Below are 25,737 nucleotides of genomic sequence, written 5' to 3'. Positions count from 1 at the left end.
TAATTTTACATTTTCAATATAACATTTACTGAGACCTTCAACAAATCATCTGGTAGAGTTCCACACTGAAGAATAATCCTCAAGCTTGTTAAATATCAAAAAATATAAAGTACAACCAAATGGGGGAAGGCTGAGGTCACCAGTGGACTCACTTTGAGCTTTCTATTAATGACATTGATTCAGATGTAGAGAGTCAGTCAGTCAGTCATTTTCCAACCTGCAATATCCTCACACAGGGTCACGGGGGTCTGCTAGAGCCAATCCCAACCAGCACAGGGCACAAGGCAGGAACCAATCCCGGGCAGGGCACCAACCCACCGCAGGATTTAGAGAGTGAACGTGTGAAATATACAGATGTCACCAACATTTTGGCAAAGCAAATATTAAGGAGACAGTAAAAATAATCAAACACACAGACAATCTTCAATCCATGTGGAAGTGCATTTTCATTGAAAAAGAAAAATACTGCATGTAACCAAATAGAATGTTAAGTAGAAATAAAAGATGGGAGACCCTGGCATATAGGAAGTGGCCTCTGCAAAGCATTTAGGGCTTTACGCTAATACAACATTCTTGTAAAAAAATCATCCAGTCAATGTACAGAAGCAACTAAAAGGGCAAATAAAATATTAGGATATATTGTAAAAAAATCTACCCATGTTCAAATCCACTGCAAAATTTTACTGCCCAACAGCTGATCTTTGATGGCTTAGAAGTGATTCTCATTTATATTTCATTTAAGAATTGACATTGTCATAGATGTTTCTCCTAAAATCCCTTAGGAGACATAAACTTTGATTTGAACCTACAGTCTCAGCATTTGAAGTCCAAAGTCTTAACCACGTGTCTGCCTTTACTTTCAGAATGAGTATGATCTAATCGAAGCACAGCAATATAAATTAGAGAAACTAATTGTATTAATCAGAACTACATTTTTGTAATCAAAGTAAAGTGTTTCATTACCAGAGGCAACTGCACACTTCACCATATATTACTGAGCACACAATGCAGATATTTTTAAATTGCAAAAAAATAAATATCAAGAAACTATTGGGATAAATCCAAGCTAATTGTGTGACTGAGATCTCTGTTGAAACCTAAGAGGCAACACTTTCTTCTGATCTCATTGCTGTCTAGGAGAAACCAAAAGATGTTAAGGAGATCCTTTATTTGATTTTTCATTCCTGTGGGAAATTATTTAGTTCAATTTGGTCTAAATTGAGTCCAGAGCCTTTATTTGCATTATATCAAAAAAAGATGCCAGTCAATTGCATGGCACATGTGCAGACATATTTAGGAATTCCAGAAACAGAAATAACTTTAGAGAGAATGCAGTTTGGCAGTAGGCAAGGTAGTGGACCACCCCACTAGACAGAGAGGAGATGAAGGTTGTTTATACTTCAGCCCTCAGTCCAGTATCACACTTTCTTCTGTCCTCCACTTTCTTGCTCTTTCCAGTCCAGCCCCACCCTGTCTCTCTGGAGGTTTGATTTGCATATCCTTGAATATCCAAATATGATTGGTTCTTATTTTTCTTTATCTGTTACTGTTGTCACTTGACTCCTCACTCTGAGCGTCTCTCAACTGTAGGGCATGTGGTCAGCAAGCATGTTGGATATGTGGGTGGCACTTTTCTGCCTGGCACTCTGGTTGACATGTAAGACTGTTTTACCTGGATCATTCCAACACACACACATAGAATAATCACCTTTTTCTTACTGAATGTCTTTTGTATTTCCTCTGTTTTAGATACTGATGGTCAGAAGGTCCTGACACAGCCTGGTGTTATGTCTGTGAGCCCAGGGCAAACAGCTTCCTTGGACTGCAACATTCAGAAAGATGAGGGCAACCATGTAGCCTGGCAGAAGCAGGTGCCAGGCAGTCCCCTCAGTTTATTTTACGTTTCTACCACTCTATCAGCGCTCCTGACTTATATGGCACTGGTTTCTCTTCCAGTCGGTTCACATCAAAAGCCAGCAGCAAAACTGATTATCAGTTAATAATCAGTAATGTGGAGGCTTCAGACAGTGCTGTGTATTACTGTCAAACCTGGGACAGCTCTGCTAGTGCTGGGGTATCACAGTGATAAATAGCAGAACAAAAACCTCTCGCTGCGCTACATCTCACCTTACTGCTCAGATGCTCACATCACACTAGACAGCTGGCCCTCTACACTGACTTGCACCATTAGGTTTACTCGTATGTCTTAAACTTAAACAGTGATGACACTGAGATGATAACCTCTTGTTCAGAAATGAATCCATCTCCAATGATCTTGTCATCTTCTTTGGGACTTCCCCTCTAAAAATATACTAGAATACATCCAACACAATTGCATAATATAGCAGATGAAGTTCATTATGTGACTAAAGCTTGACAATCCAGAGGTGGAGCTGCTGCAACTGAAAAAGAAAGATAAAAGGCAGAAACGAGGACTTGTCTTCCATTCAAAGTGTGATCTATTCAGGTCTATTGCCAATGACTTGTAGAAATGTCTATACAGCTATCACTTCTTTATTTCAGGCTTTAATTGATCCCACTTTGTGTTAAGAACTAATATTTTCATGGTACATCTTGCATTTTATTTTTGCTTCTTCAGAATGTGAGTGTCTAATTAAAATTCAGGTTAGAATAAGATGCATAAGTACCTGTTATTAATAATACAGTTACAAGGCACTATATTATTAATGGCACCATAGACAGATGTCATCTTAGAAGACCAGCATACTGTATTGGCTAGTGATGAGCAAGTAAGTTACTCATAATTGAATTTGCAATGAAACTTTGAGTTTGGATTTGTAAAACATTTCATGAAGTAACGTTTGTTTCACGACCAGGATATTTCAGCTATTGATCCTGGAAGAAAAGTGTTTATTCCCTGTTTGGAAGCATTTCTGCTAATTCTGTAGGCATCTGCCTGTCATTTAGTGTTTAAACACATTTCTCTCTTGAAAAAACGTAATCATTGCAATCATAAAAATGCATCAGAGACAGAAACTAAACTCTGTACATTTCTCAAAAGCATTAAGTGTGCCTGTCCCCATGGCTGTCTCACAGATCTGCTTAGGTGGTGTGGAGGTAAAGCTGCTGCTTCACAGTCAACAGGTCTCTTGGTTTGAATCCCAGATCCTCATTGGATTTAGCGCTTTGAGTGGTGAGCTGCTATTGTTATTGTTATATAATAAAAACATACATTTGATTTGAGTATGTGACAGACTCATACATTTGATTGGAGACTGTGATGATGAAGTGTTCCCTTAATATTTTTGAGGAGTGTAGTTTAAATATGATTGATTTTACTGGTGTGTTGTGGATTACCTGCACTACACAGCTCTGGATAAAAAACACAGGTAAACACAGACTTGTGAACGGATATTTAAAGAGCAATGATGATTGTTTTCCACAACAACAAAAAAACTATCCTATACAATAACAACAACATTTATTTATATAGTACATTTTCATACAAATAATGTTGCTCAAAGTGCTATAACACTACTTCCTCATTTTTTTAGGTTTAGGATTTTACTGACAATTTAACTAAAAGAATTTTTTATCAAAAAGAAATAACATGCAATCTCAATAAGTCTCATTGCATGTTATTTCTATTTTTCTTATCAATAATTTGACAATTGATACATATCATGGATTTACCCAATGATCAAATTCTAAGGATTTAAAGACACAGAAAGGGATGAAGCCTCACTCCTAATGTGCAAGGCGTAAAGTGGCTGACTTATATTTCCTGAGTTGTTTGAAGATCCCGTCTGCAAAGTTCCAGCTGTCTAAAATCCATCCTTTGTCTGTTTACAAAATCTTTAATTCCCCCAATGATCCAGGATTTTGATGGGTAGGCTCCATTCCAGATTGGAAAGAGGAGAGATGAGCAAATGAAAGCAAAGTACTGTATGTTGGTAGTGTGCCATAGTTTTTTTTCTCACTCATTCCTGTTTAACCTGCAGTAAATGGAAATTGCAATTTCTCCTCAAGCCTTGTTTTCTGGTATTTTAATATATATATATATATATATATATATATATATATATATATATATATATATATACAGTGGAAGCCACGTCAAACAGCCGCCTGGAGCATGACAGGTCCATGACAGGACCATGACAGGACCATGCACGATCCGTGCACGGAATGTGATCCCCCGCGATGACGCAGTTAACGATGCCCCGCCCCATAAACGCCCCCATGCGCTTTCTAAAAAGATGGTTGCAATGCTGTATAATCCCGCCAGATGGAGCATTGAATGCTTCAGTTAACTGCAGTGTCCAGGAAGCCCTATACCGTATCTTTAATATACTGTATAGGCAGTTCTTGTATTGTCAACATAGTTTCATAAATAGATGACGTGGTAAAAAAAACAACAACAAACCGATTAATAAAACAGATTAGTTAAATCACTCAATACACAACCCATGATGATTATGCTATTTATTATTAAATAATGAATTAATAAAACTAGTTAGTAAAATATTTTTATTCTAGACTATAAGTGAAGAAAAATAAAGCAAGTTACAGTAGGCGGTTGATACGACAGCTTGCGTGGTGCAATGCTAAGAACTGCTGATTTCCGATCCGTGCTATATAAAATCATCACATTCAAATATTAACAATTCCCACACACCCTTCCTACATTCACGACATGTGTACTTGTTGCAGTGTACACATCTCTCTGTGCTATGGTTCCTATTACATTAGCACCTGACATTGTACTTTCTTCCCTATATAAATAACATTCGAGTATAGCGCGTCTCCAAATAAATCACATTCGAGCTATAGCGTCTCCAAATAAATCACATTTGAGTTATAGCGCGTTTTATGTGAAAACAGCATTGTCAGATTTGGGGGGGTGGGTCGTGAACGCGACTGAGAGAATGGAACTGAATTTAAAAAAAAAAGCTAACCTTTACAATTATCATGCATTTACATATTCGTTTTCAAACAATATTGCATTATTATATAGGAGCTTCCCTGTCTGCCTATCATATAGTGCCTTTCCTTCCTACCTATCTATATATCTATCCCCTTAGCTGTTTTTTATATATCTATTATACAGTGCCTTCCCTGTTTATTTATATATCTAGTGCCTTCTCTGCCTGTCTGTCTTTCTGCCTGATTGCATATAGCGCTAAACTCACTGCTCTGTACTATTCTGTCCCCTGCATGTCCTGGAGTATAAAAGAAACAGCACCATACAGCAACATGTGCGAACTGGCAAGTTCGGGGAAAAAACACGCGGTCACTGATTACAAACCGCAAGATGAATGAAAGAGACAATATATGTAAAAACATCATCGCACTAATGCAATATTGAATATGCGCCCGATCTGACGCTGTTCGTTTTCAAATAATATTGCATGTACTGTGCGTTGAAAGTGCTGCACTGAATAAGCTGACTCCTTCTGTAACAGCGTGTATTCAAACCCGATCTGACGCTAATATTGCATGTACTTAACTATTTTAGAATAAAAACATAAATTTGATTTCAGTCAGTCTGTAAGAGCCAGTGTACATTACGGAAGCGTATTAGGGCCACGGTGAAAAAAAAAATACGGACACAGTGAAGAAAAAAATCTAAATGTCGAGATTAAAGTCGACATGTTGACTTTATTCTCGACATTTCCACTTTATTGTCGCCAATTATGTCGAGATTAAAGTCGACATTTTCCACTTTATTCTAATAGTTTATTTTGTCAGTAGAATGTCGCAAACTAAACTAAATCTTAAAATGAATGTTTAATTTACTAGATTTTCTCAAACCCCGTCATTAATTAATGTAGCACATTAAATGCTTTATATTAAGTGTTCCCGACCCAGTTAAGTTGTGTTTACACGGATTACTGTAGAAACGGAACACACGTGAAATGCGTGTATTCCAAATAATGATCTATTCTTTCCACTCTAAAACTCCACTTCACTCCCAGATAATCAATCAAGGCATGAGCTGGGAGAAGTTTGTGCACGTTTTAAGTCGTTGGGGGGATGGAATAGCCGACTCGGAACCAGTGGTGCGCTGTCAGATCCGGAAATCTCTGCATGACAGTCTCGTGCACATTCTCTTTTAAATTCTTGGACAATTTGGCTTTGCCGTTTGTCCCACTCCAGTTCAATGTAACCCATGGGTCTCAATCACAAAATCAGCCAACACTGTAAACAGATGACACAACAAATTATATACTCTGAAACGTTCATTTGAACATTTAAAAATACAGTATATACAAAAACATAAATATAAAAACAATCAACTATTATTGTTAAAGTCAGTCTGCTGTTCAGGATCAAGTTTACGGGGCTTCGTTTAACGTTGAAGCACTAACGGCCAAAGTGCCACCGGTGTGTGTGTGTGTGTGCGCGCGCCCGGCATTCGTCAGGTTTGTCTGAGCTGGCTTTAACACAAACACATTTGCGCGCCAGCAGGACGAAAAAAAACATTTTAGCACCATCTAACAGTCAGTAATAAGGAGAAGTCAGTACATTCTCCGTTGAGATTTCTCACATTCCACTCCTCCTAAGTTTGTCTTTTAATGAAGTTCTAAGAAAACTAAGAAAAATATTTTGGGTCACTTAAGCACGAAATAGCACGGACGCAAATGATCAAGATTTTAATTGTTGTTGTCATTTTCTCAAACATGATTTTCCAACTTGGCGTTTATAAAGATTTAGACAGACTGAATTTAAGAATGCACCCCTAGTAACCTAAAAAACACACACACCGAAGAGCAAAGCGGAGCTGCGCATTCACACCTCAGACCGTCTTTTGTCTTGTAAATGAGGTATCCTAATTCACCTTCCAATCCCCACCAGCACACACACTCTTTGTCTGTACTGTACACTGTTGCTGTTTGTTAGGGCACTTGGTTATACAGAGTACTTTAATGTATAAAACACTAACTTCCTGGTTTGTTTTATTTTAAATATAGCTTATTACCTTATTCAGCAAAATAAACAATGTTATCTTTGTGTTAATTATTAACGTATTGATGTCTTTTAATTAAGGACAAAAATAGACCATGCGCTTGTGTTTAGGACTGCTGAACAGCTGTGTTCATAGGTTTAATCAACGATTTACAAGACAACAGTTAAAGCATTTGTGGATGAGAGGTGTGTGTGTGTGTGCGCTCCTGCATTTCTCCGTTGGCTTTAACACAAACACATTTGCGCAGACAGGTCTAAAGAACCCCTCCCCCCGCCAAAAAAACACACACAGAGCAATTAGCGCACGTCATAGTCAGGATTCTCCACTGAGGTTTCTCACCTAAGTTTGTGTTTGCTCTTTTTATGGAGTTCTTAAAACCCAAAAAATTATTTATACTGAGAAAAAATTATTATGGGTCACATAATCACAAACACAAACTAGCACAGATACATATGATCAAGTGTTTAACTATTGTTTTCATTTGTTTCTATGACCAGTAATAATATTAATAATAATTATTATTGTTAGCCCAACTCTTTGACTATTTAAAACAAAAGCGTCTCCCATTTTTGCCCATTTACTGTAAGTAGTTGGTTCAAGTAAATGTTTTTTTTAAATACCCAAACAATCCCCCAACAATTAAAACACGCACACACGACTTTAGAAATAAAATGTATTCTTCCAAAACTAGTCAATCGCTTCTTAAAACCGTTCTCACCTCTCCGCCAGTGTCTTTTGTTAATCTAAATGTGCTGATAAAAGAAAAGCTGCAAGTAGCCGGCTATTCCATCCCCCGAACGACTTAGAACGTGCACAAACTTCTCCCAGCTCATGCCTTGTTGGATTATCTGGGAGTGAAGTGGAGTTTTAGAGAGGAAATAATAGATCATTATTTGGAATACACGCTTTTCACGTGTGTTCCGTTTCTACAGTAATCCGTGTAAACACATTTTAAAACAGAAACGTTTTCATATTGTAGTAGTAAATGACAAAATGTAAGCATAAACTATATAATGTATGAAGCCTGAAGTCCAAATATCAAACACTTTCACAAAAGGAACAAATATAACAGAACAAGTATGCTTTTATTCAAAAAAATATAACTGCAGAAAAAACCGCCTTAACATGCGACATTGACACTTGTTTATGCGACTGCCTCCGTAGCGCAATTGAATCAGCTCCGACTGCGAGTCAGAAGACCGTGAGTTCGATCCTGCACCACTTTGTTTTGAGAAGTAAACTGCTCTTATTCTTACTATTTTAGAATAAAAACATGCATTTGATTTCAGTGTGTAACAGTGTAATTTATGATACTTGTAAAGGTTAGTTTTTTTATTCACTTTTCATTCTCTCAGTCGTGTTCAGGATCCTTCCCTACCCCCCATCTGAGAATGCTGTTTTCACATAAAGATGCGCTGTAGCTCTGCAGTGTACTTGTGACTGCATTCTCGTACCAATGCTTGCGAACTGAAGTGCCTGCATGCAGTTTTCGTGGCATTACACGTCTATTTTTGAGCATGCCCATGTCGCTCAAACACAGGAACATATGTTGGTGTACAAGAATAAAAACAAGTGCACTTTTATTCTAGACTATAAGTGAAGAAAAATAAAGCAAGTTACAGTAGGCGGTTGATACGACAGCTTGCGTGGTGCAATGCTAAGAATTGCTGATTTCCGATCCGTGCTGTATAAAATCATCACATTCAAATATTAACAATTCCCACACACCCTTCCTACATTCACGACATGTGTACTTGTTGCAGTGTACACATCTCTCTGTGCTATGGTTCCTATTACACTGAATGAGCACCTGACATTGTACTTTCTTCCCTGTTTAAATCACATTCGAGTATAGCGCGTCTCCAAATAAATCACATTCGAGCTATAGCGCGTCTCCAAATAAATCACATTTGAGTTATAGCGCTCTCCAAATAAATCACATTCGAGCTATAGCGCTCTCCAAATAAATCACATTTGAGTTATAGCGCGTCTTTATGTGAAAACAGCATTGTCAGAGGGGGTTTCGTGAACGCGACTGAGAGAATGGAACTGAATTTAAAAAAAGCTAACCGTTACAATTATCATGCATTTACACTGGCTCTTACAGACTGACTGAAATAAAATGTATGTTTTATTCTAAAATAGTTAAGTACATGCAATATTAGCGTCAGATCGGGTTTGAATACACGCTGTTACAGAAGGAGTCAGCTTATTCAGTGCAGCACTTTCAACGCACAGTACATGCAATATGTAGGCATATTCAAACCCGATCTGACGCTATTCGTTTTCAAATAATATTGCATTAGTGCGATGATGTTTTTACATATATTATCGCTTTCATTCATCTTGCGGTTTGTAATCAGTGACGCGTGTTTTTCCCGATCTTGCCAGTTCGCACATGTTGCTGTATGGTGCTGTTTCTTTTGTACTCCAGGACATGCAGAGGACAGAATAGTACAGAGCAGTAAGTTCAGCGCTATATGCAATCAGACAGACAGAGAAGGCACTAGATATATAAATAAACAGGGAAGGCACTGTATAATAGATATATAAAAAACAGCTAAGGGGATAGATATATAGATAGGTAGGTAGGAAGGAAAGGCACTATATGATAGGCAGACAGGGAAGCTCCTATATAATAATATAATATAATATTATAATTATAATAATAAAATATAATGTTAAAATCACGTGATTGCAACTCAGCGCAGCTAAATTGCTGGCGTGTGTTAACGTGTTCTTGAGAACAAAGCGCCATCTAGTGGTGGAACCAGGTAAATGAATAAATAGGGCATGAATGGGCGTGTTTACTGTGAAATCTTGACACGCCTTCTATCAGTAGAGGGAGGGGGATCACGGCGTGCATAGGGCAGCCGACGCCATTCGACGCCATTCACACGCGCGCTATTTGACGTGGCTCCATCTGTATATACGGTATATATATATATATATATATAATTGTGGAGGCTTGCCCAGACACAGACAGGCAGACATGTTCATGTCATCCACAACACGTTTATTTAAGTGCTCCATATTTACAAATAGTCAGTGGTGCTCACAAACCCCACAAGTCCCCAAAGTCCTGGCCACAACACCAATGCCTTGCTTCTTCAGGCCGCATCCTTCCTCCACCAAGACCTCGTCGTTCTCCTCCCAACTCCTGCCATTATATGAAGGGAGGCGGCCCCTTTATACGCACCTGGATGTGCTCCAGGTATCTTCCAGTGACCTTCCCCGACACGCCCCTGTGTGGCAGAAGCACTGGCTGTGTACCCGAAGCACTCCGGTGTCCCGATCCTGTTCCCCAGCACTTCCGGGTGTGGCGGAAGTGCTGAGGTCCAGGGCTCTCTAGGCTCAGGGCGCCTGGCGGTGACCATGGTCCCTACAGGGTGAAGCTTCAAAGCCCTGTACCCGTGGCCCCAAAGGTACCAGGGCAGTCACCCCACATGGTCTGTGGAAGGCACAAGCCCTCCTCTGGTCCTCCTGGCGTTCCGCCGGTCGCCACCCCAGCCATCTCTGACAATATATATTTATATATATGATTTCACACTTTGGAAGACATTATAACTACACACTCTAGTCTGGGTTAGGCGCCAGCTCCTGAGTCTCTGAAAATGGACACATTGGGTTCAATAATGGATAGATGGATGGAAGGATGACAGTTGGCCAATTCACACTCTACAGGACTACTGTCTTCTGTCATATGTGAGCACTTAGGGGACAAACTAAAGGCTTGTGTGAGTGTAATTTACTGCCAAGACATGAGGGGCACTGTGTAATAACATTCTCTTCTCCTACCCCTCTTGCTGAAAGGAAGATTGACACCTCTCTAACCATGATGTCACTTCCCAAGTCAGACCACCTGGACCCAGCTCTTCATCCTAAAATCCACCTTAAGAGGAAACAACGCCATCTGGGGCATACTGATTGATTGTTTTAAGACGCCTCATCTTAGCACTATACCACACATTTTATTTTATGCCTTTTGCATACTTTTAATATGCAGGGTTTGCCTCGGTGCCCCAGACCCTTTATCTTATGCTTTTGTCTCTTTACACTGCTAATGCCTCTCTTATTTTATCACAGTTTCTCATCATCACTTTGGGCCTTTTTGTTTTATTGCTTCCTCCCCATCCTCAAATATATGTATGTTAGGTTACTCGTTGATTCTAAAACAGCTATCTGTGTGTGTGTGTGTGTTCAACTTAATGGTGAATCTTTTACTCGAGGACACCATTGGAAATTAAGAGGAAGTGTATTTAGAACTGAAACCTGGAAACACTTCTTTACTCAAAGAGTTTTGGGAATCTGGAACAAACTACTGAGTCGTGTAGTTGACGCAGAAACCTTGTCAACCTTTAAGAAGGATCTGGATAAGATATTGGGACAGCTTAGCTCTTAGCTAAACAAGTGGGCCTGATGGACTGAATGGTCTCCTCACATTTGTTAAATCTGTTATGTTCTTCTAAGCTCTTCTTATGTGTGTGTGTGTGTGCAGGTTTAGAGGACAAGACAAAACCTTTTATTCTGCTGAAACCCGCACTTCCAGGCTGGTGGTGCAAGTGCATTGAGAAAGGTGACTACATTGAGAAATGACATTATCAGTTTTGTTAGGTTCATTCCATTTTCTAATAAATCCCATTTTCTAACTTTAGCTTGACTCCTCTTTGTATAAATACGTGTCGTAAAATAAATTTTAGAAATTTAATCACACTAACAAATAGCTCACATACTCAAGTGTTCCGTTGTTAGATTTGACTTGAGCAAAGTGGTCTTTGGTCCATAAAACACTGCACCACTGTTCTATACATGTATAAGGTTGTAATTGTAGTATTTTTTATTTGTTCTTATTATATTGACGTCATCTATTCCATGGAAGACAAGGATGTAAAAATGAATTGTACTGTATATACCTGATAATAAAAGTTACACTTGCTTCTGAAAATTACACTTGCTTCAAAAAATATACTTGCACTTCTAAAAGTTACACTTGCTTCTGAGAATTGCAAGCACAATTCTCAGGTGTGAACAAACTGTGAAAAATATGTTATTGGACTCACAAGACGTTCACTATCCAGGAAGAAGCAATCGATTTTTGTTACTACGCATGTGCCACAGAGGTAGAATACTGGAGTTATTTCTGACAGCGAATATACTTTATATTTAGCCCCCTTACAGTGGCTCCAAAGGGCAAAATACAAAAACAAAATAAAACTGATACAATGAATTAATTAATGACAACATGCAATTAACAATAAAAAGCGAGAGCATTAAATTAACAAATTAACGGCGGTGTGTTTTATACTTCACACTAGCAGAATACCCACGCTTAGCAGCGAAGAAGTAGTGTGTTAAAGAAGTTATGAAAAGAAAAGGAAAAATTTTAAAAATAACGTAACATAATTGTTAATGTAATTGTTTTGTCATTGATATGAGTGTTGTTCTCATATCTATATATATATATATATATATATATATATATATATATATATATATATATATATATATATATATATATATATAGTAATAGAATAATTCTTCACACTTGACAAAACAAAGTTTTGGTGACGTCCCTGTATATTGTCTCCCAGACAATTTAAAGAAAAAACTGATTCAAAGTCTTTTACACAGTGAATGCCATTTACTGAACAAGATGGCGTTTATATACAGGAAACCAAAGACATGTGACAGGAAATGGTTGGCAATGCTGACGTGAGGCGAACTGGAAATTGTGTCATTGGAGATGAACCGAAGTGACATGGTTGTTGATGGCGGAAGTGACATCATCAAGAATGGCCGGAAGTGACGCGACCATCTTGGAACCCGGAAGTGGCTTTCTTATTTTTCTTCTTGATGTCTGTTGGCAAAAAAGAGAGTTCAGGTAAGCACCACGTGACAACCCCTTATCTCGCGATGCTTCACTCACCTTTATGCTCTTTGACTGCCTCCTAATCGTACATGTGTGACATGACCCCCTCAGCCCAGACCCTCAAGTCGGGCGACCTGCACCAGCAGGTCGTGGATACAAGAGAGAGCATCTGCGTTGGCTTGTAATGAACCTTTACGATAAATGACACTGAAACGATAAGGTTGTAACTCTAAGAACCACCTAGTGATGCGTGGGTTTGACTCACGATGAAGGGACATCCACTGTAAAGCGGCGTGATCCGTCACCAGAGTAAACTCCCGACCCAATAGATAGTACCTCAGAGCCGTAATAGCCCACTTGATCGTCAAGGCTTCACGCTCCACCGCAGCATACCTGGTCTCACGCTCCAGCAATTTCCGCTCAGTTACATAATGGGGTGTTCAGCACCGCCGACGACTGGCTCAAAACGGCACCCAATCCTGTGGCCGATCGTCGGTCTGGAGAATAAAAGGAATAGAAAAATCAGGGATTTCAAAACAGGCGCTGATGTCAGGGCCAACTTTAAGTCACAGAATGCTTTATCCACCACATTATCCCATACCACTTTTAAAGGTGCACGTTTCTTTGTCAAATTAGATAAGGGCTAAGCAATTTCAGAGAAATGCGGTGCAAAACGGCGATAGTAACCCGCTAACCCTAAAAATGCTTGAACCTGCCACTTATTCATCGGACGGGGCCAATTCATGATGGCATCAATTTTACTACATTGTGGTTTAACAATGCCCCCACATAGCCTAAATATTTGGCTTATTTCAAACCAAAGAAACATTTCTTAGGATTAATACGAAGCCCTGCAGACGCTAGTGTGGAGAGCACTGCATTAATCTGCCATACATGGTCCTTCCATGTGCCAGAATAAATGACAACGTCATCCAGGTAGGCGGCACTATAGGAATTGTGGGGCCTTAGCAGTGTGTCTACCAGACTCTGAAAAGTCGCTGGTGCCCCGTGCAAACCAAAAGGAAGGACCCTGTATTGCCAATGTCCACTAGGTGTACTAAATGCGTTTTTCTTTAGCGAGTCCGCTAAGGAACTTGCCAATACCCTTTAGTCATGTCAAGAGTATTTAGGAATCGAGCGTTCCCTAACCGATCAAGTAAATCATCTATTCTCGGCATGGGATACGATCGAATTTAGAGACCTGATTAAGACGTCGGAAGTCGTTACAAAACCTCCACGAACCATCAGGCTTAGGAATTAAGACAATTGGACTAGACCAAGGGCTATAACTTTCTTCGATAACCCCTAAGTCTAGCATTCGTCTAATTTCCAACTCTACTTCCGCTTTCTTTGCCTCCGGGAGCCTGGAAGGTCTCTCTCTGACAATTACCCCAGGGTCCGTAATAATGTCATAAACAATCAGCGCAGTACGCCCAGGTGTCTCATCCACAACTTTAGGGATAGACAAGATAGCACACTCGAGATCTTGTCGCTGTTCCAAGGTTAATTCAGGACCAAAATTAAGATGGGCACATGACGTGAAAAGAGAACGAGGTTGTCCAGAGGAGGGATCCACATCCCTGTCCTTCCATGGTTTCAATAAATTAATGTGGTAAACCCGTTCACCGGTCAACGATTAGGTTGTTTTACCAAATAGTCACAGTCCTATTTCTTTCCTTTATTTCATAGGGGCCTTGCCAATGTGCCAATAATTTTGAGTGGGAGGTTGGAACGAGCACCATTACACGATCACCCGGGACGAACTCCCGAATGATGGTGTTTCTATTCTAATAACGAGACTGCATTGCTTGTGCTTTGACTAAATTATCTTTTAAAATGGGTCTAATTTTCTCAAGTCTATCACGTAATTGCGCGATATATTCGAGAATATTTGATGAAGGAAGGACCTTCTCTTCCCAATTTTCTTTTAACATATCCAAAAGCCCTCTGGGTTGTCTCTCATATAATAACTCAAAAGGAGAGAAACCTGTAGAGGTCTGCGGGACTTCCCGATAAGCAAACAAAACGAGAGGGAGTAACTGATCCCAGTTTCTCCCATCCTCGTTAACTACTTTACGTAACATCTGTTTCAGCATCTGATTAAAACGTTCTACCAGCCCGTCAGTTTGGGGATGATAGACCGACGTTTTCAAATGTTTAATACGGAGTAATCTGGCTATTTCCCTGAACGTCTCCGAAGTGAAAGGAGTCCCTTGGTCTGTCAAAACCTCTTTGGGGATCCCAACACGAGCGAATATCCCTACTAACTCCCGTGCGATGGTTTTTGTATTAGCTGAGCACAATGGGACAGCTTCTGGAGAGCGAGTGGCATAATCAACTAATACCAAAATATATTTAAAACCTTTTAACGAGGGTTCTAATAGTCCTACAAGGTCGATTCCAACTCTTTCAAATGGGATGTCAATAAGGGGAAGGGGAACAAGTGGAGCTTTCGACCGTCTTGGTATCTGGCGAAGTTGACACTCCAGACAGGAAGCGGAAAATCGCCTGACCTCCTCATTTATTCCCGGCCAGTAAAATCGGAGTTTTATCCTCTCTAAAGTTTTCTCGGAGCCTAAATGGGCTCCTAGAAGGTGAGCATGTGCTAATTCACACACTTGTCGCCGATAAGTGCGTGGAATTAACAACGATGCCCGACTTCACCCCTGTGTTCTGCCACTCTATATAACAAATCATTTTGGAGCACAAAGAACGCATCGATGGCATAGGATCTAGAGTTGTATAACCCTCGGTGGATATTATAGCATTCCTAGCAAATTTCAAGGAATCATCGTTCCATTGTTCTCTTTAAATGATGAAGGAGTTAACAGAAATTGGAAGGATAAGGTTTGAATGGGGTCTGGTGTGACCTCAAGGGAGGGGCAACTGCTCCACGCCCTCTATGTTAACTGTATCAGCTCCCGCAGAGGACGATGGGACATCAAAATTTTCGCACTGGGTGCTTGTATCAGACCGTGCTACTATGGGACATGGCATGGAGGCAGTCGGAGCATTATTCTCCATGATTAAGCCTTTCTTCGGTACAGTTATGTTTTTACCGCTGTTAATTTTATTCCAATCCCTTCCAAGGGTGACTGGAAATGGGGATCCAGTAAGACAGCCATGTTCATATTTATCATGTTATGATTCACGGTTACCACACATCTGGCGGTCTTATAATACCAGATATCCCCATGAATATATTTGAGACTAGTTTTTAATTTAGTCTATTGTTGTGGTAAAACAAAACGGGTAGCGACAATAGAAATGTTGCTCCAGGAATCAAACATTGTCCTTACCTTTTGCCATTAATAATAACTGCACCTGTATACGGAAGAGACAAAGGGTTATTCACAGTGGCACTATACCTTTCTCCCTTCCCTAATGAACAATCCATAGGCTCGTAGGAGCAGTTCGGTGACAGATGTCCAACATCTCCACACTTGTAACAACGGGTAGGTTAGCAGGTCTATCCTGTTTTCAGACGGCAGGTTCGGGAGCTTGTCGGAGGGGCTCGAGCTGCCCCACGTGCCTGTTGGGTTTGGCGAGAGAACCGCTCTGCTCGCCCCGATTTGTAAGCCGCCCAATGACGCTCCGCGATCTGGATCAGGTGTCCATGTCCTCGAAGCTATGTTTCCGGATCTGCTGGGCGATATGGTCAGGAGGGCATGCACGAAGGTTTCACACGCAAGCAATTCTGCCATTTTGTGCAAGCTATTTATATCTGGCGTAGCCAGCGACATACCTTTCCCCAGGCTTCAAAGCCCTGGGTTCGTAGTGGTCTTTCTGGGTCGAATTGCCACTCCCTCCATTCTCTCGCCTCCTGTTCCGGTGATACTCCGTAGCGCTTTGAACACCTCTTGTTTTAGAGCATCATAATTAGCAGCCTGCTCCTCGGTTAAATCATAATAGGCTTTCTGCGCCATTCCCTTCAGGTAGGGAACCAGTTGGTATGTCCATTCCGACCTTGGCCATGCGTTCCACTTAGCAGTACGCTCAAACATCAAAAATAAGTCTCAATGTCATCTGACTCAGTAAGAGGGTCAGGGCAATGGATGGTGACCGGCGACCTCCGTCCAACTCCAGCTGCAGCACAAGCTTCCGCCGCTAGTTGGGTCCTCGCCTCACCCATTTGGATTTTTAGGGTTTGCAGATCCCCCATGATGGTTGACAAAACGGTGTTGAGGTTCTGTTCTTCGCTCATTCTTGAACAGGATCCTGCTGACTACGCCAATTGTAATAGAATAATTCTTCACACTTGACAAAACAAAGTTTTGGGACCGTCCCTGTATATTGTCTCCCAGACAATTTAAAGAAAAAACTGATTCAAAGTCTTTCACACAGTGAATGCCATTTACTGAACAAGATGGCGTTTATATACAGGAAACCAAAGACATGTGACAGAAAATGGTTGGCAATGTTGACATGGAGGCGGAACTGGAAATTGCGTCATTGGAGATGAGCCGGAAGTGACGTGATTGTTGATGGCGAAGTAACATCAACAAGAATGGCCGGAAGTGACGTTATTGAGGCCATCTTGAAACCCGGAAGTGGCTTTCTTATTTTTCTTCTTGATGTCTGTTGGCATAACAGAGAGTTCAGGTAAGCACCACATGACAACCCCTTATCTTGCGATGTTTCACTCACCTTTAGGCTCTTTGACTGCCTCCTAATCGTACATGTGTGATAATATATATATATCTATCTATCTATATCTATCTATATATATATATATAGCAAAATACCCGCGCTTGGCAGCGGAGAAGTAAAAAGAAAAGGAAACATTTTAATAATAACGTAACATGATTGACAATGTAATTGTTTTGTCATTTTCATTTTCGTGTTGCTGGCATATATATATATATATATATATATATATATATACACATACATGTGTACATATATACACACACACATATACTATGGGGTGCCAAACAGGCAAATACATTGATTTTGTGAATATATAAAGTCGGCGTCAGAATATATAAAGTCAAAACTTGAATATCAAAAATCATTCCCGAATATATAAAGTCAAAAATTGAATATATAAAGTCACTGTCGGAATATATACAGTCAAAACCTGAATATATAAAGTCAGCTGGAATATATAAAGTCAAAACCTGAATATATAAAGTCAGCGTCGAATTTATAAAGTCATTTCTGATTATATAAAGTCAACATCGGAGTATATAAACTCACTCCTGAATATATAAAGTGAAAGTCAAAATCTATTGATTGAAACGACTCTGAACTGAACTAAGTTAACAAAAACGTATTCAGAAAAATAAATTAAAAAAACACTGTTCGGTTAATGTTTTGAAAATGATGCATGTGCCCTGCCCAGGATTGGTTCCTGCCTTGCGCCCAGTGTTGGCTGGGTTTGGCTCCAGCAGACTCCCATGACCCTGTGGTCGGCTTCAACGGGTTGGGAAATGGATGGATATTCCAGCTGACTTTGTATATTCCGACGCTGACTTTATATATTGAAGTTTAGACTTTATATATTGCAGCACTTACTTTATATATTCAGAAATATTCCAACGCGTCTTTATATACTCAGGTTTTGACTTTATATATTTGGGAATAACTTTACATATTCAAGTTTTGACTCTATATATTCAGAAACAAGTTTTGACTTTATATATACCGACGCTGACTTTATATATTCAAGTTTTGACTTTATTTATTCCGACAGTGACTTTATATAATCAAGGTTTGACTTTATATATTCGGGAATGACTTTATATATAAAACTTTTGACTTTATATAGTTAAATTTAGTCATTATTGCATAACTTTTTCTTTACCATAGAAATTTAAAGACTAAATTCAACTTCCATTCCTACCAAAGATATTTCTGGCAACTAAATAGAACCTACTTATATCCAAATTGAGCTATTGAGCCGTCACCTGCCTGCCTGAATAAGTCACCTCGCCGCTCTTAGTTTTTACCATTCATTTAATCATGGCTAGTGGCGGAAAAATTATAAAATGGAAGGAGGATTACACTGAGTATGGCTTTACCAAAACAATTATTGATGGCGAATCTATTATTTATAAAGCTTCAATTGGTGATCTGTTTTTCTGTGTGAACCTCATATTTTTTCATACTTCTTCTCAAACCAAGGTGCGAGGGTAAAATGAATCAGGAAGCGCTGATCAATCTAATCGGTGTACCAGGAAATCATGCATTGACAGAAGTTCCCTTTGCTTGTATTGCAAAGTGTGATTAAATGAGTGATTTTTAACGCGTTATGGAACGCATGCATCAAAGCTTCTCAGCTGTGCTTGTGCTAAGAAAAGGAAACATTTTAAAAATAACGTAACACGATTGTCAATGTAACCTTTTGTAAGTAGTGCCTGGAGGATTCAGTGTGGAGAAACTGTAGAGACAGCGTGTGTATTAACTTGTGGATTTTTCTGTGAGTATTTGGTGGCAGCGCCACAAAGTTGCTTCCGTAACACTGCGTTATAGTGATGGGTCGTTTTTGAACGATTCATTCATTTTGAGTGAATCTTTAACGTGACGCCACCTGTTTCGAGTCTTCTGGTTTTTGAGTTGTTCGTTCATCACGTGACAAATTTGCCAGACTGTTTGACCCATGTACCCAAAGTTCAACTGCAACTTAAGACATCTTTCTTTTCTCAAAACTAGTGTAGCCCAATGCCATCTAACTCTCTACAGTGCCCATTAAACATTTAATTCCATTCACTATATATGGGAATGTGCCAACTTTGCCCGTCAATTTGACCCACGTACCCAACTCATATATAACAAGGTATCTGTCTTGTCACAAAGTCATGAAAATGAGGACTGCCCAACATCACCCAACGCTTTATTGAGCCAATTAAACATCAGTGTACATCTTACTCATTAGATATAACAGTGTGCCACGTTTGTCATTCAGCTGGGAAATAACTGAACTGCCCTTTAATATGAAAATTAAGTTGGTCCAATTTCATGTTACTCCTTTGTATCTGATCAGGTAGAAAATATGGAAAACTGATTTATTTTTTTAAATAAAGGACCCATTTTAGTGAAGCATGTTAATATCTTTTTATGCTGCAGAATATTATGATTGGCTGTTCACGCTGAGAATTGTTCTCATAATTTTCAGAAGCAAGTGTAATTTTCAGAAGTGCAACCAGAATTTTCAGAAGCAAGTGTAACTTTCAGAAGTGCAAGCATAATTGACACGTGTGAAGTGTAAATTTGACATAAATTATTACGAGTTGTTTTTGACAGCGATCTTACTCCATAGAACTCTCCATACATATATAGATTCCCTCTCCCATGTTGAGAACTGGAGTTCTTTGGCTCAGCCCTACTTGGGCCTGTGGGCACCACCAGGGGATGGTGAGGGGACTAGTGGGCCCTGCTTTGCTTTGTTAGGCTCTAATCTCATCCGGAAGTACTCTCAAGCTACAGTCTCGTGACACCAGAAGTACTTCCGGGGTTTTATATAAGAGGAGTAGCCTGCCTCAAGTCAGAGAGTTAGAGTTGGGAGGAGGAGGATGAAGTTTGCCGAAAGGAGTGGAGGAGACAGGACAAAGAGTGTGTATTAGAATTAGAGTGTGGTTGCCATGTGGGGAAACAAATCACTGGAAAACTTTCACACAATAAAAACCTCTATTCATTGGTGAACTTGTGTCCAAGCCTTTTGTGTTGGAAGTTAAGCATGTCTGGGCCCAGCCTGGATCTGTGTGTGGATCCCCATGGCCCAGTGCACTGATGGGGACACTGTGCTGTAAAAGTGGCACTGTCCTTCATATGACACAATAAAACTGAGGTCCTGACTATGTGTGGTCATTAATGATCCCTAGCCATCCTTTGTAAGGAGCAGGATGTATCCCAAAGTCCAGGTTAAATTGCCCACCGTGGCCTAGTCATTGTAGCCCCCTAATCATCCCCTGTCTTTGATTTGATTTGATTGGGTATCTCTATCACCATTTCACTACCTAACAGCTAATGTGTAGCAAACATACTTGTCCAATAATGGCTACTATCTCATCATCTAGGTGGATGCTATACACTGGTGGCAGCTGAAGTGTCTTCCTTCTGTCTATGTAAAGTGCTTTGACTAATGAGAAAAGCACTACATAAATGTAATTAATTAATTAATTAACTACATAAATGTAATTAATTAATTAATTATTATTATTATGATTATTATTATTTTAATGTTGTTATTACTTTTATTAGTAGCATTAGTATTATTATCCATCCATCCATTTTCCAAATCCACTTCACATAGAGCAGGGTCACTGGGAAGAGTCTATCATAGCAAGAACTGGGTGAAATGCAGAAACAGTCTGTGGATGGGGGCACAAGCCCATATATATTATATTATATTAGATTAGATTAGATTAGATTAGATTAGATTAGATTAATAACATAGATTTTAATTCCTGACCTGGGTGCACTTAATGCAAAGCAGGAAAAAACTCTGCACTGGGTAGTTAGTGTCTGTGTACACACACTTCTACTACTATAGGTCCAATAATGACAAGATACTGGATAATATAATATCATCACATTGCGGTACTCCCTACGCTTAGTTTGCAGGTTTCTCCCGTGATCACCAGGGTTGCTTTCCAGAGATCCAATCATCTCCCAAAGACATGTTGGTTAAGCGAACTGGTAAATGCAAAATTGTGTGTGTTCATTTTGTGATGGGCTGGCACCCTGTCTAGGTGTTTAAACTGTCTTGTGCCTGGTGATTGCTGTGATAGTTTCCAGATTCCCTGCAGTCCTGGATATGAGGGTTTAGACAATGTTTGGATGGATGTACTGCAGCTTTGGGGTCCTTTGTTGCATATGCCCAGCCAAGCCACTGTCTTTGTATCCTCTTCCTGTTACCAGTATGGATTTGCTGGAGGTTTCCTCTCACATGCCAAAGACTTTGAGGTCGAATAGATTGACACCTCTGAATATACCCAGTGTGTCTGAGTGTTGATGCCCTGTTTAGACAAATCAGCGCACCTTACAAAGCTGGACCTTGTGTGTTGTTAATGTTGCCGGGATTAGGTCCAGCTACTCGTAGTGAAATAAGCAGATTTCAAAATTAAATGAATGAATGATGTATTACTCAGCAGTTGCTTCCTAAATTATGCATATAATAATGTGTTAAACGCACACGTGTCCTAGTGTTGAACATCTGCAGGCACATCTGCCTCGTTTCGTCTCCCGTCACTGACAGCTCACGTATCAGTTCTTCTCGCTTCTCCTTAGTTTCTGTCCTTTCATTCAAACACAAATCTCTACTGCTCACTGACATTCACTTTCATTATTTATGGTACTACACTAGAGGACAGGCTCGTCACCTTCCAGTCCACTCCGAGCCACCCGTTGGTACTTCAGGAGTCCCTCCGCTCACTCAGTATAACACTGGGTGTATAATACAAACGAATTCTGAGAATTCACGTTAATTCCAGACTGCCTCAGACATCGATACCGAAAACTAGATTTGGGATGAAGCTTTACACTGTAAAAGGGCTCTCTTCTGCCAACGTCTCAGTTTTGTTTGCCATAACCTTTATATTTCCGAATTCTTTCATGATGTCTGATGGCTCTCTAATGGACACAGTTTACTGACTTTCCAGAGTGTCGAGTCTCCGCTGAATAACAAAGGCTGTTGTGTCAAAATGTGAACACTCGGCGCTGGTGGATTTTTGTGCTGCCGCGGCGGTGAGTTGGACACTGTGGTATTCGGCAAAGGCACCAAACTCATCGTTTCAGGTAAGACGCCAGTTTTTAATATTTTAAGTGCATCTGTAACATTTTTTGTAAAATTGTAACAGGATTCATCACTTTATGCTATGCTATGTTAGTATGTGTGTTTAGGATATATATTGTGTAGCAGTGCGTTTATTGTGATCTCTATTGTGTTTGTCCACCTTTTGAATTTCAAAATCTCTCTAATTAAGTGACGAATAAAATGTGCAAAGCAGTTTTTGCTTTTAGGTCACATAAACCAGATATCTCACTGCCGTAGAAAGTTAAACATCCAAAATAGTGGACGACGTAGCAGGTAGGCAATGTGTAATTAACAGTTTGGACGTCCAACCCTGAGGTTGCGCGTTCAGATCCAATTACTGACTCACCTCACTTGTCCGTACTCCGATTACAAAATCAGAAAAGAAATGTAACTATTTGTATCTCAGATGTTGTGCGTCGCACTGGATAAAGCCGTCAGTCAAGTAAGTAAATGTAATTTTGAGACGCAAGTCCGGAGTACTTCAATTTCCAAAAACTCATTTTAACATTTAAAGTTTTGTTCACAGGTAACTGCATCTAAGAATGACAAGTTGTAGTAACTGATTAAGGTCTGAACGTGAAAAAGTCTCTCATTTGGAAATACTGAATTCAGATTCATAAACAATGTAAAATATAGAGATGCGAGATCTGCATTTTCATATACTGCAGCTTTGTTTAGACCGTTTAGAAATGAACGAATCTGAGGTTTAAATTTCAATGTAAAGTATTTTTTTTTTCAATAAACATGTAAATATAGAAATAATAATTACACATGACACCAGTTCAAAAGTAAATGACACATTTTTAGTAAATATTAAATTATTGTTTTTTACCTTAATTTCTGGAAATAAAATAAAGAAGAGTTAAATATTACAAGCACCTTCTCAAACCCTCTAAACTTAATCCAATTCAACCTCCCATATGGTTCGAGCCTGTCCAAGCAGCACAGGATGCAAGGCAGGACCCTGGACAGCGTGCCAGAGAGTCCATCGCAGCGGTCAATCACATTAGCAATGGGGCCACGTTAGAATCGCCAGTTCACCGAACACTGACGATACGAGCTGAGGACGGCGGAGAGAAGAAAAAACTAAACTGGCATTTAATTGATTATAGCGTTTAACTCGCCATGATTTTAGTTATTATTTTGTGATAATAAAAAAGAATTACCATTCTTATGTTTTTCTCTGATAATAATGTATATTTTTCTCAAAGTATATCATTAGCACAAGTTTTCTTTTACCTGTGTTCTTTTCCGTTCTCAATATGAGCTAAAAGAAAATAAGTGAAAGCGTGCCTAATAAGAATACACTATAAACATGTAAAAACATTATATTATATTATATTATATTATATTATATTATATTATATTATATTATATTATATTATAATAGTGTAGTGCAATGGCTACGGCTTTGTACAACAAACCCTGAGGTGATGGATTTAGATCCCGCTACTGACTCTGTGTCACCATGAGCAAGGTACTTCACTTGCTATGCTCCAATCGGAAAGCAAAAGACATGTAACCATGTTGTATTTTAAATACCATAAGTTGTCTTTGATTAAGTTGTCAGGTAAATCAGAAATAATGTTATATCATATTAGGAGAACATGGCACTTTAACACTCTCTTGGTCCTAAGTTGAAATCTGATGTCCAATCATGGCCCATGTGGACATTCTCCAATGTCTGCTTTGGGTTTTCTTCTGTCCCTCCACTTTTCCTCCCAAACATAGGAAATGGGTTGACAGCTGATTCCAGACTGGTCCTGTGTGTGTGTGTGTGTGTGTGTGTGTGTGTGTGTGTATGATTGTGAGTGTGTACTTGAAGGGACTCTGACTGGTTCCTACCTTAAACCTTGTGCTGCTTCAGTCACTTTCAACCTGGATTGGATTGTGCAGGTTTGAGAATCATATATCATGTTATTATTAGCCTTTTAGTGAAACAAGTTAAGTAGTCATCTATCTCTTTTTAAACTTTGCTCATTAATTAATAATGCATTATCTATCTATCTATCTATCTATCTATCTATCTATCTATCTATCTATCTATCTATCTGTCTATCTATCTGTCTGTCTGTCTGTCTGTCTGTCTGTCTGTCTGTCTACCCCGAACGGGTAAATTCTATCTATAATGTCATAAAGCTCACTAATCTACTTATTTCAATTAATGCCCACTGGACAAGATAATAATCATTTTTATTATATATAATATGAGCAGATATTTTATGAACAATGGCTGTAGGATGTTACAGGGTTGTATTAATAATCTGGTTTAACTTCAATTGCATCTGATGATGGATGGTTGGAGGATGTATTTGCATCATTTCATTACTGAGTTGCTGCTCTCACAGATTTCTAAGGCCATTTACACATTTAGGAATAAGTCCAGTGCCCTGTGTTTTAAGTTTGTCTTTTTATTTGTCTCTTCCAGATGCCAACCTGCTGCCACCATCAGTCTCTATCATCCCTCAGGTACCTGAGAATCTTGCAGACAGCGATACAGTAACCTTAGTCTGTATAGCCAATAAGCTGTCAGTCTCCCTCGCTGACGTCAAGTGGACATCAGATGGCACAGAAGTGACCAGCAACGTGCAGACCAGTGACCCTGTGCAAGACCCGGACAAGACCTACAGCATTAGCAGCTACCTGAGCCTCACAGGCAGAGAGTGGAAGGCAGACAAAGTGTACGTCTGCACGGCGTCACAGGGCACGTTGAGCTCCACAGCGTCCCAGCAGGTCCAGTATTCCAAGTGCAGTAAATAGCCCTGTCTGGACATCCGAGGCCAACCAGATTAAACAAAAAAATGTCTTACTGTTTGGAATAATTTGTTATCTATTGTTTTGTTTTAGTAGGCCTGAAGTATCATGTTTGAAGTGTTGATGCTACAAATTCTGTGATGTATTGAAACATTTAAAAAAAATGTCCAGTGATTAAAGTAAATTATTCACCTGTCTGTTTGTAGTTGTAGTGAAATAATAAAAGAAAATGCAAAGTGCTTCTCTTTGTAGAGTGGTGTCCCTCAAAAAATGGAGTGAGTGGCTTTGAATTGACTTGTGTGACTGGAATATGGATGGGCATATTGGTGGGTTGGTGTACTGAAACTGAAGTGTCATGGCTGAGGGTCACCGGTCAGCCAGCTGCCCTTCTGGGATGGGGTGTTTCTGGTTCTACTTTGTAATCCT

At 39.5% G+C, this 25,737-nt stretch overlaps 1 pseudogene; it reads left to right on the top strand.

The window, feature by feature from the left end:
- Window positions 1-1,567: 1,567 nt before the first annotated feature.
- On the top strand, window positions 1,568-25,508 carry LOC120537543 (annotated as a pseudogene).
- Window positions 25,509-25,737: the final 229 nt, after the last annotated feature.

Source organism: Polypterus senegalus, chromosome 10, assembly GCF_016835505.1.
Source record: "Polypterus senegalus isolate Bchr_013 chromosome 10, ASM1683550v1, whole genome shotgun sequence".
In the NCBI taxonomy this organism is placed as follows: Eukaryota; Metazoa; Chordata; class Cladistia; order Polypteriformes; family Polypteridae; genus Polypterus; species Polypterus senegalus.
This window is presented reverse-complemented; position numbering and strand designations above follow the sequence as displayed.